Raw genomic sequence first — 10817 nt, 5'->3', positions numbered from 1 at the left:
GGAGAGGAGAGGAGAGGAGGAGAGGAGAGGAGAGGAGGCTTTATGTAATTAGCTGGCATGACCATAGTCTCTAGCAACGTCAAACTCTGCAGGAATTAACAGCAGGCTGGAGAACTTGGAGAAGAACTGCATTTCAGTTCAAAACTAAAAGTGTGTAGGCTAGAGACTCGAGGTGAGCTGAGGATACAGATTCAGCCTAGAAGCTGCCTGCTCCAAAATCCTCCTGCTGCAGCATCCTGTTGCAGTTCTGAAGGATCATGTCTGAGAGAGCTAAGGAAGGAAGCAGGCACTGGCACCCAGCCAGGTTTCCAGAGCAGGCTTGGAACTACGTGTCAGACAACACAGCTACATGGCTCCTGTTGATGATCTTTGGGAGGTAAAATGTCATCAAAAGGGTAAATTGGCAGGAAATCTATGTGTAGTGTGTGGCTTTGACATATATTCTAGGCATATTGCTGCACAAAGATGGGCAGTCTAAGAGGCAAGCAGTGGATTGTTGAAGCTGAGAGAAGGAAAGAAAGTGTGTCGTAGGACATGGGCACCGTGTCCGACTGTGCAAGGAAAAATACAAATCCGAGCTCTGCAGCCAGTGCTGTCTTCTCAGTCTCCTCTTAGAAATGACTTGTTACATAGCAGTTTCGTTACAGAATGATTGTGGTGGTGACAATGGCTACATCAAATTTGAGCTATGAAAGTAACATTTTATTTTAATGTTTTTCCCTGTCAAACTTTACAGAGGGTTTGAATGCAAGTCTAGAAGCTGAAATATCAACATCAAAGGGTTTCCTTCTTAGAAGGTGTTAAGCTTTAATCATTACCTCTTTATTACTTAAAAGGATATGTTTTTCGTCGCTGTGGTTTGAAATGTGTGCGTCAATTTGTCGGGAGGGGGTTAGTGAGCTAAAATTGTGGTTTTCTTGGCACAAACACACACTGTAAATATTGCCTTAGATAAAGTTTACAGGAACAGACTCTTCTCTCAGTGCAATATTTTACAACAAAAAGTAGATTGGACGTAGTGACTGCTAGTTTTAATGTCTGCCTGATGCATTCTAGAACTACTTGGGAGGAAAGTCTCCATGAAGGGTCATCTAGATCAGGTTTGACAGCGGCTGGGTTTGTACCTACAAGGATTAAATGAATCAGTCATGAGCTCTGAGTTAAGCTCAACTTAATATTACAGCTGTGCGTTAGCTTAGGTTCGAAAAGTTGATTAAATGGGAAATCCAAGTCAAGTACAGATAATGACTACGTTGTCCTCTTAAAACAGTGGTTCTGACCGTCCCGGTGCTGTGACCCTTTAACACAGTTCATCATGTTGTGGTGACCCCAAACCATAAAATTATTTTCGTTGCTACTTCGAGGCTGTAATTTTGCTACTTATAATCTTGCTAGTTATGAGTCATATGTAAGTATATGCTATGCAGGATATCTGATATGTGACCGCTGTAAAAGAATCAGTCATCCCCCAAAGGGTTGCAAACTGCTGTCTTAAAAGAAGGTTAAATAAACAGGCTGACTATGCAGTAGGGTAGTAGTCTTAAATCTTCAGTGACCTCAAGGTGTGTTATTAACTCTAGCTATAGGTCCAGCAAAAGTTACAGACTCTTAGAACATAAGAAATATTTTCATAATATCGTATCACCATAGTTCACTGTGAGTTATACTGATGGCATTAATTGACATGGGAAAAAAAATCCACTCAGAGTGGGTGGTCTCAGTTCCTCCTTAGGTGTTCCTGAACTGTGTGAGAGTGAGAAAGCATGGACCGAGCAGGTGTGCTTCTTCATTACTTCGTTGCCTTCTGCTCTTGACTGTGGATTTAATGTAACTCTTTCAAGCTCTTGCTACTATGGCTTCCCTGCTATGATGGACTATAACCTGTAATTAAGACTTTATACTCTTCCTCAAAAATAAAAAAATTAAAAAAAAAATTAAAAAATCCAAGGAAACAAAACAATAACTAAAACTACCATTGAATTGTAACCAAATAGAAACACACACCCAAAACTGTCCATTGTTGCTAATTCTGATCTCCTGGGAGGGGCTGCAAACAAGGAATAAGTCACATACTCGCGTGACTTCTTGTGACCAGGCCTCTAATGAATAAAGGAGCCAATCACTGGGCGAGTAGGCGGGACTTCTGGGCTAGATAGGGGAAGAGAGGAAACAGGAGAGAGGGAGACCCTTTTTGGATGGGAATAGTATGAGGACAAGATGTAGCTACTAGTGTCTCCCGGTTTCAATGGTGGATCCATCAGGATTTGCCTCTGGGGTATTTAGATTTAATATCACTTACAAAACTAGGACTTTAGTTGCTACGCCCAGCGATTGACTTACCTTTGTTTCTGAACTAAGCTTGTGTTGTATTTTCCTTCACACGGCAACTCTGGGTTCCAGAGACATAGGTTTGGGTGCAAAGCATGGGCTTGCCTGAAGTGCACCACAAAGGCTGTGGGGGGATTTGAAGCATGGGGCTGGGATGGTAAAGGCCCACCAGTGGGAACTTAGCGAGCTGGGTGGAGAGATTTTGGAGCTCTGAGTTAAGAGAATCTCCATGAGAGAGGAGCTGGCCAGTGAGACTGCCGGGGCTGGAGTAGCTGGGTGGAGCGGGAACTTACTATTTGTTTTTTAGTATTTCCCACAACACTGGTCAACTGCAGAATATAAGTCTTACCCTGAGGTGTTGGACATACCTCATGTCACTCACTCCATTGGGAAAACTGACTTTCCCTCTTCAAGCATGTATTTTTTTTTTAAAGATTTATTTATTTATTATAAGTACACTGTAGCTGTCTTCAGACACCCCAGAAGAGGGCGCCAGATCTCGTTGCGGATGGTTGTGAGCCACCATGTGGTTGCTGGGATCTGAACTCTGGACCTTCGGAAGAGCAGTCGGGTGCTCTTACCCACTGAGCCATCTCACCAGCCCCTTCAAGCATGTATTACAGGAGTTCAGTTGTCAGCTTTTACCCTAGTGGCTAGGTATTCATTCATTCATTCATTCATTCATTCATTCATTCATTCAAAGAAAAATAACAAAATAAAATAAGATAAACAAAGCCATGACATCGAAGTTGGACAAGACAAACTTAGCAGAAGGAAAGGAGCCCTAAGAGAAGGCACGAGATTCATTCACTCACACACTGAGGACTCCCATAAAAGCACTAGACTAGAAGCTGTAATGCATGTGCAGAGGACCTGGTGCAGACCGGTGTAGGCTCTGTTGTGTTGCTTCAGTTTCTATGATTCCTATGAGCTTTGATCCGGTTTGCTTAGGTGGTCTTGTTTCCTTGGTGCCCTCTGGCTCTTACACTCTTTCTGCCTCCTCGTATATGGGGTCCTCTGAACTCTGAGGGGACAGATTTGATGGAGACATCCCGTTTAGGGCTGAATATTCCAAGGTCTCTGTGTCTGCACATTGTCTGACTGTGAGTCTCTGTACTTGTTTCTATCTGCTGCAAGAGGAAGTTTCTCTGATGACAGCCAAGCAAGGCACTGATCTATGAGTATAGCAGAAGGCCATTAGAAGTTATTTCATCACTCTCTCTATTTTTCTTTTTTCAGATCAGTTTTGGTTTTACCATAAGTCCCTGAGCCATCTAGTCTCAGGTTCTTGGCTATGCAAGAAGTGTTGGGTGTGGGTTCCATCTGTAGAGTGGGCCTTAAGACAAACAAGTTCTTAGTTGGTTACTACCACAGCTTTACGCCACTATTACTTCTAGCATATTTTGTAGGACATACACCATTGTAGATAAAGGGTGGCTGTTTTATTGAGAAAATTTTACCATAGAAACAGGGAACAAACTTAAAACAGGAATTGGTACTGAGAAGTGAGGCCATTGTTTTAAAACGGACTGCTTGGCCTTTTGAACTGGGAGGAACGTGGAAGAGATTGCAACTTTGGGCTAGAAAAGCTGTTGGATGCTGAGATCAGAGGATAGTGGGTTATTTCAGTGGGAACTTTGAAGCCAGTAATGCTGAGAGAAACGTGAACAGTACAGGCCTACCCCATGAGGTTTCAAAGGGGAACAAGGATTCTGTCAGGAGCCAGAATAGGGGCCGTTCATATGGGAGTTGGACCAAGAATCTGCCTTCATTCTGCCAGTGTCCTGTGAAATTTGAGGATAATGGACTAATTATTGGGAGGGGGTCAGTCTCGTGCTGAAGAAGTGGCTATAATTGATAAAGAGATTGGTACACGACAGGGAAGTATCCTGTAAAGTATTGCTCTCGGGTCAGCACACAGAAATTGACACAGCTGTCGTCCAAGAAGATCTAGGGTACATCTGAATCTGGCAGCAGAACTGGATACTTTGAAAGTGTTGTGCAAACGATACTGGATTTGAAAGCCATATGAGATACAAAATTGGTCACGGACAGTCACAAAGGCCTGGGTTGGCGCTGTATAGCAAGGTAGGAGTCACAGCAGAGAGGGTCCTGAGAGGCTATTCCTTGAATCCATGGAGGTGTTGAATCAGTTGAAGTGGGGACTCCAGGACATTAGAGGACTTAGAGATGTCCACCAAGCCAAGCTGCAGACTAATGGAGAATCTGTGCGTACTGGGGTGGCAGAACTGGACGGGTGAGGCTACCTAAGGCCTTTGAAGCTTAGGTAATCTCATCACAAACACCAGATGATGCACATGTAACCATGACATTTAGTATTTTCCCAGATGGAATTTTTTTTCTGGGCTTATTTCTTGTTACTGATTCTTCCCTTTGGGTATAAATAAATATATTCTTGCCATTACATGTTGGAATTATTTAACTTGATTTTGATTTTATAGGAGTTCATAGTTAAGAAATTTGGCCTTATAAAATATTGAAAAATTGAAAGAGTGTGGAGACATTTAAAGTACATCTGAGCTTTACATCATGAGATAAACATGAAACTTTGGAGACACAGTATGGGAGGCTGTGGATTAAAGTAATGCTCTTGTAGACATTTCACAGTTACCTGGAAAAGGCATCTCACTAAGGTATAATCTAGACCAGGATTTTCTGTTGTCTTGTCTGTGGATGATTATCTTGATTATATTAATCGAGATGGGAAGTCTCACTCACTGTGGGCGGCATCATCCCCTAGGCAGAGAACCATATAAGATTGTAGAGAGTGAGCTGGGGACAAGAAGACATGCAGTTATTTATTATCTATCGCTCTCCACTCTTGACTACACGTATAAGTGGCCACTTCTTTCCAGTTTCTGCCACTGTGACTCCCCTGACACAAGGGTCAGTAACCCGGAATTGTGAGCTCAAAGAAGCCCTTCCTTTCCCAAGTTCCTTTTGCCAAGATATTTTTATCAAAGCAACTAATGCATAGATGCAATCTACTTTTAAAAGTCAAAGATTTGGGTTTGAAAATTAATACGTTTTACCAGGCCCATAGCTCAGAATGTAAAAGATGTAATAGTCTAAAGTTTCACTTTCTAATATGGTAACTACTCATTACCTAATACCACTGAACAGCATGGCTAACCAAATAGTCATGTTCTATGAATATGAAGGATGTATCTCTATCTATATCACTTTGTACCAAAGAAGAAGGCAAAACCTTGCCATGGTGTTGTAAAATTACATTCCTCTCTGTTTATTTCAGTGAAATAGGAGATCAAAATTAACTTCAATTATTTCTTTATTCCTTTTTTATTTATTTTATGTGGCTAATAGAAACTTCAAAAGTGGCAAGATGGTTCAGACTGTAAAGGCACCTGCTGCCAAGCCTGATAATCTGAGTTCAAGCCCCTGGACCCATGTGGTATGGTAGAAAATCAACTCCCACAAGTTATCCTCTGACTTCCACAAGTGGGCCATGGGACATGTGCATGCATTGGAACACATACATACAGTCACACACACAATAAGCAAATAAATATGCAATATCAATTTTTAAAGAAAATTAAAAATCAATACAAAAGTCTCAAATGATGCTATTTGGGCTACAAAATGGTGACCTTTGTTTCTGCTCTTTTCTCTATGTGTCTGTGGCCATTCTGTTGGTCACAGACTCTCCTGTTGATCACTGGAGGCAGCCTGCCATCTGATACTGTGGCTTTTTATTTTTGTTTTCTACCTCTAGTCCTTCCTTTGCTCTTCCCAGGAACAAGTTCCTTAATCAACCCATCACTGCTGTGGAAGGGTTAAAATATGGGATTCTAATAGCTTAACTATTATGGTTAAAGACCCTTGCAAAGCAACAGGTGCAAAGAAGATTGCTTTGTACTTATTGATGTTTCTTTTTCCTTTCCCTTTCTTTCCTCCTCCCCCTTCTCCCATGCCCCTCCCCCAAGCCTTGTTAGGATCTCGTTCCAGTACCAGTTGACTTCACACCCATGATGATTCTTCTGCCTCACCTTCTGAGTCGGAATTACAGGTGAAAGCCACCTCACCCTGCTCATTTTTTTTCTTATAGGTATAAATGAGTTTCTCATCTCAAAGACACCTTCCCTTCACTGGAAAATGGATATCCCATCTTTAAGGACAAGAAGTCATCATGTGGGTGTGGGGGGTCTGAACAGCCTTTGATAAAATAACTTACCTTTTAATTCTCCATGTGGTTTGTTGCTTGTTCACAGAGTTCTTTGTTCTGTTTAGCAGACATGTGAGATGGGAGTGGCTCTAACAACCTGGCATTGTAGGTGCTCACGAGAGCTTCTATGTCAGGCATATCTGACAAATGAATGTGTGTGGTTTTTCTTCTGTTAATCTATCCTCATCTCAGTTTATTCTTGGATGTAGTATTTTCTGCCTCTATGCTGTGCTTAGCATTGGCAGTGGCTCTTCTTTGTAAGCAGTAAATCCAAACCTCTGCCTGGCTTTTGTCTATGAGGTGTTGAAATTACACATTGACTTAGTTTTGAATATGGAAGCTATTGGGAGGCTATGGGGCCAATTCAGGGGCTCCTAAGACTGAGCAGAGATGACCCGTAGTGGCTTGTGTTTTCATGCTAATTGTGTTAACCTAAAAATATGTTTGCAGTGTCCCACACAGAGGCGCACAGAGGCTAAAGGAAGCCTGACTCCAGTTGGCTCTGATTGGGAAATAAAGTTGCCAATGACCAATGGCTGGGCAGGTAGACAGAGGCAGGAGTTTTAGATTTCCAGGACAAGGAATGTAGGGAAGAAGAAGGGAGTCGCCATGAGAGGGCCTAAGACAGACACCACCATGAAGGAGCAGGAGAGTGAAACGGCCGAAATGTAGGTGCAAGGGGAAAGTGGCCCCATGGGAGGGCTGCCCAGAAAAAAGTAGGACAGCAAATATAAATTTAGATTTAGAAAATTATTAACTCAGGAATACCGGAGGAGATTGTGTGTTAGTCATAGGGAGGTTTGGAAGTGCCCAGTCATTGAGCTAGTAGGGCATATTAAATATAAAGGTTGCATGTGTTGTGTCTTTCATTCATGAATCAGAGCTCTTGGGTGGGTGCAGAGCCGTGCACACACCTGCTGGGAGCATAGAGCAACTTTTTAATATTTACCAAAACAAGACCAACACTGCGGACTACTAAGGGAAGAAAGTTATCCCACTGTTTGTCTGCTTGCACCCACATAGTTAAAGGGTGGCTTTCATTTGTGTTCATGCTTCATGAGAAAGGTACCTTTCCCAAGCATATTAAACCTAGAAGTGTACTCAGCATGAGGCTTTGGTCCAAGACCCATTTCTAATACTGCTGTTGAGTCTGGCGTCGGGCAGCCCTCACAAAAGCCACGCTCAGCTACTGCATCACAATAAGCCAACTGAAGAAACAAAGTAAAAAAAAAAAAAAAAAAAAACAGAGAAAACAGATTGATCCATTGTGGCCAAATTGGGAATGAGGAAAAAGAGGTCCTGTGATTCCCCAAATTCATCTTCGGGGTCCTGATATGAGGTTTGGTCCAAACAGGACGAGAGATATAAACAGCTAAGCAGTTCTGGTCCGTATCCCACCCAACATAGTTTCAACTCCAGTCTTCCCTGTAAGGTGGTCTGATAAGAAGTCAGAACTGTCTGTCATCACCTCTTTTAGAGAAACAAGTTCCTCCTCTGGCTGGCTGGCAAAAAGCCCTGTCCTTCTCCTAACGAGATTTCCTAAGGACACTGACATTTCAGTTTCTTTGGGTGCACTATTTTCAACAGTTTAACAGCAAAGGGAGGGACACACTTTAGAACAAGATGGTTGCATTTCTCATGTTTTGTCCTGCAGCTGCCCTGAGGCTTGGGCCATGTCTGTGTTTGTTTCTGATGTAGCAAGAGTTAAGAGTGTGTATTACAATTTGCTTAGCTGTGTGGGAAGCTCCTACAAGCAGTTTATAGTTCCTACAATGTTAAACTGTAGTTTGCACCAATGTGGATTGTCACTTAGGAGTGCTGGCTTAGACAAGCTGGCCAACTCAAAGAGGGTCCTTCCCACACTCCCAACCATGTCTCCTGTTCTAGCTGGTTCATAATTGGCCACATGTGACTCAGATATTTCTTGTTCTCACATACTTCCGGCTCATTTTCACCAGATAAAAATTCCCTGGGCTTAGACCCCTGAGCCAAAGCTTGTCTTTTAAAGTCTCTGGTCCATCGTAGAAGCACTTGCACTGTGGGAAGAGGAAAGTGGCCAGCTATGAAGAATAGATGAGTCACTGCTTCAAGATTGAGGAAGCAAATATTTTTGTCTGGGGACTTTCAGGAGGAGGTGGTTTCTTGACTGCAAAAACAAAGCGAAGGAGAAGGAAAAACAGACTCAAGCTTCTCTGTCCTCCCTTTGGACACATTCTACCTATTCTGCATTTCCATTTCTCATGTTTCTTCTATTGTAACGATTTCCGTTAAAGATGAGTATGACAGTTACCTAGAGTTGATCGCTACTCAGCATACACATGAACCAAGCATCACATTGGGGCCTCGATTAGTCAGTTAATTGCTTGCTGCACAAACATGACGAGCTGAGTTTGGATTCCCAGGTAGAAAGCCTGTGATGCTGTGGAGCCTGAGGCAAGATTCCTGAGGCTCATTGGTCAGCTCCTCTAGCTGATTTCTGAGCTCCGTGTTCAGTGAAAGGCTCTGTGTCCAAAAATAAGGTGAGGAAGCAACTGAGAGAAACAGCTGACATTGCCCTCTCACCTCTGCACATGTGCACACATATGATCTCTTGCTTACACACACACACACACACACACACACACACACACACACACACACACGACCTCTTGCCTCCAACAGTACAATAAAACATCATATCGTACTTCACAAGTATAATAAAATTCATTGTAATAGTTTTGTCTTTTTGCTTCTCAACATTATAGTTTGCTTTATTTACTATGGTCTTCATTCAGCGACTGCTTCTGCACGGAGCTAGTCTCAGGCCTCGAATTTTTGTTTTGGGGAATCCTTTCCAATGGACACCCAGGACAAGATTGAACTGGACAAACCCATCATCCTTCCCTCCTTTTCTGCTTGCTCATTTTCATTTCCCCTTCTCTACCTCCACCCACTTCGAGGAAGAGTTGTAAGAGGTGTCCTCACCTCTCACAGGAGGAAAAGCCGCTCCTCTTCTCAGCAGTGGGAACACCTAGATGAGTCAGGGCTGTATCTTAATTTTTTTTTGGGCACGAGTTCACTAAGCATTTTGCAGCCAGCCATTCAATGATCAACACTATTGTCCTGCGTGAGATTCTGGGAGGCTAGCTTGTATTAAATATTGAACTTTTATTTATTTTCTTGCTCTATTTTAATTAAGTGGCCTGTGGTGATAGAACAAATTAAGCCCTTTACAAAAAAAAAAAAAGGTAATTAAATGCTGTTGTATCTCTTCAAAAAATATCTCATTTGGCCCCTTTTTTTCTTGGAAAGAAGACTGGAATGCTTGACTTCAAGCAAATTTTAGTTAGTTATGAAATAAAGAAACATGCTTTTGTCATAAGTGAACATAATTATTCATTTTTAAAAGATGAATAATCCTGACTGACCACTCCCCATCTTCCTGACACCCCCTGTTCCCCTCTACCCTCTACTGCAAGAGGATCCTCTCTCCTCAGGTCTAACAGAGTTTGATTTTGACTTGGCCTTGCACCTTGTGTTGTAAGTGGGGTTGAACCTATGCGCTTCTTCTTCTTTTTCCACATGCTGGCCATTGAACCCAAGGCTGTATGCCTACTACGCTTGCATTTTGCAACTTAACTATATTCTAGCACATGCTAATGTGTATTATTTTGCAGATTCTTTTGCTAATCAATAGTCTTTAAATGTGGCCTATGATATTGTTTTCAATGTATCCCCATGTAAAAAAGAGAGTTATTTAACTAAAGAAAAACAAAACCCCAGGGAGCCAATAAGCATGATCTTGTCACCCACAGAGAGCGAGTCCTACAGTTTTTGTTTATTTATTTCAATCTTTAGAAATCATTTTATTATTTTATATATGAGTGCTTACCTGCATGGAAGTCTGTACACTGTGTTGTCTGGTGCCTGTGGAGGCCAGGAGATGGGGTCAGATCCCCTGAAAATGGAGCTGGAGAGAGTTATAAACAACCACATGGGTGCTGGGAGTTAAACCCCAGCCCTCTGGAATTGCAGCTAGAGCTCTTATCTATCTGAACTACTATCCCATCTCTCCAGTCTTTTAAGTGAATTGCTTTGGAATATTTTGTAGCTAAGATATGCCAAGTGTTTGACTTTGAGCCATGACAGTGTTATGTTTTAGTAATTTCTTCTGTATAAATGGACTTAAATAAAAATATCACTTGAAAATGTTATTTATTGTGATTTTATAAGCAAATCATGTGCTTGCTTCTGATGCGTTTAAAATGTTTCTCATTTTTTACAAAACAAAAAAAATACAGTTCAT

This window comes from Mus caroli, chromosome 10, assembly GCF_900094665.2.
Source record: "Mus caroli chromosome 10, CAROLI_EIJ_v1.1, whole genome shotgun sequence".
NCBI lineage: Eukaryota > Metazoa > Chordata > Mammalia > Rodentia > Muridae > Mus > Mus caroli.
This window is presented reverse-complemented; position numbering follows the sequence as displayed.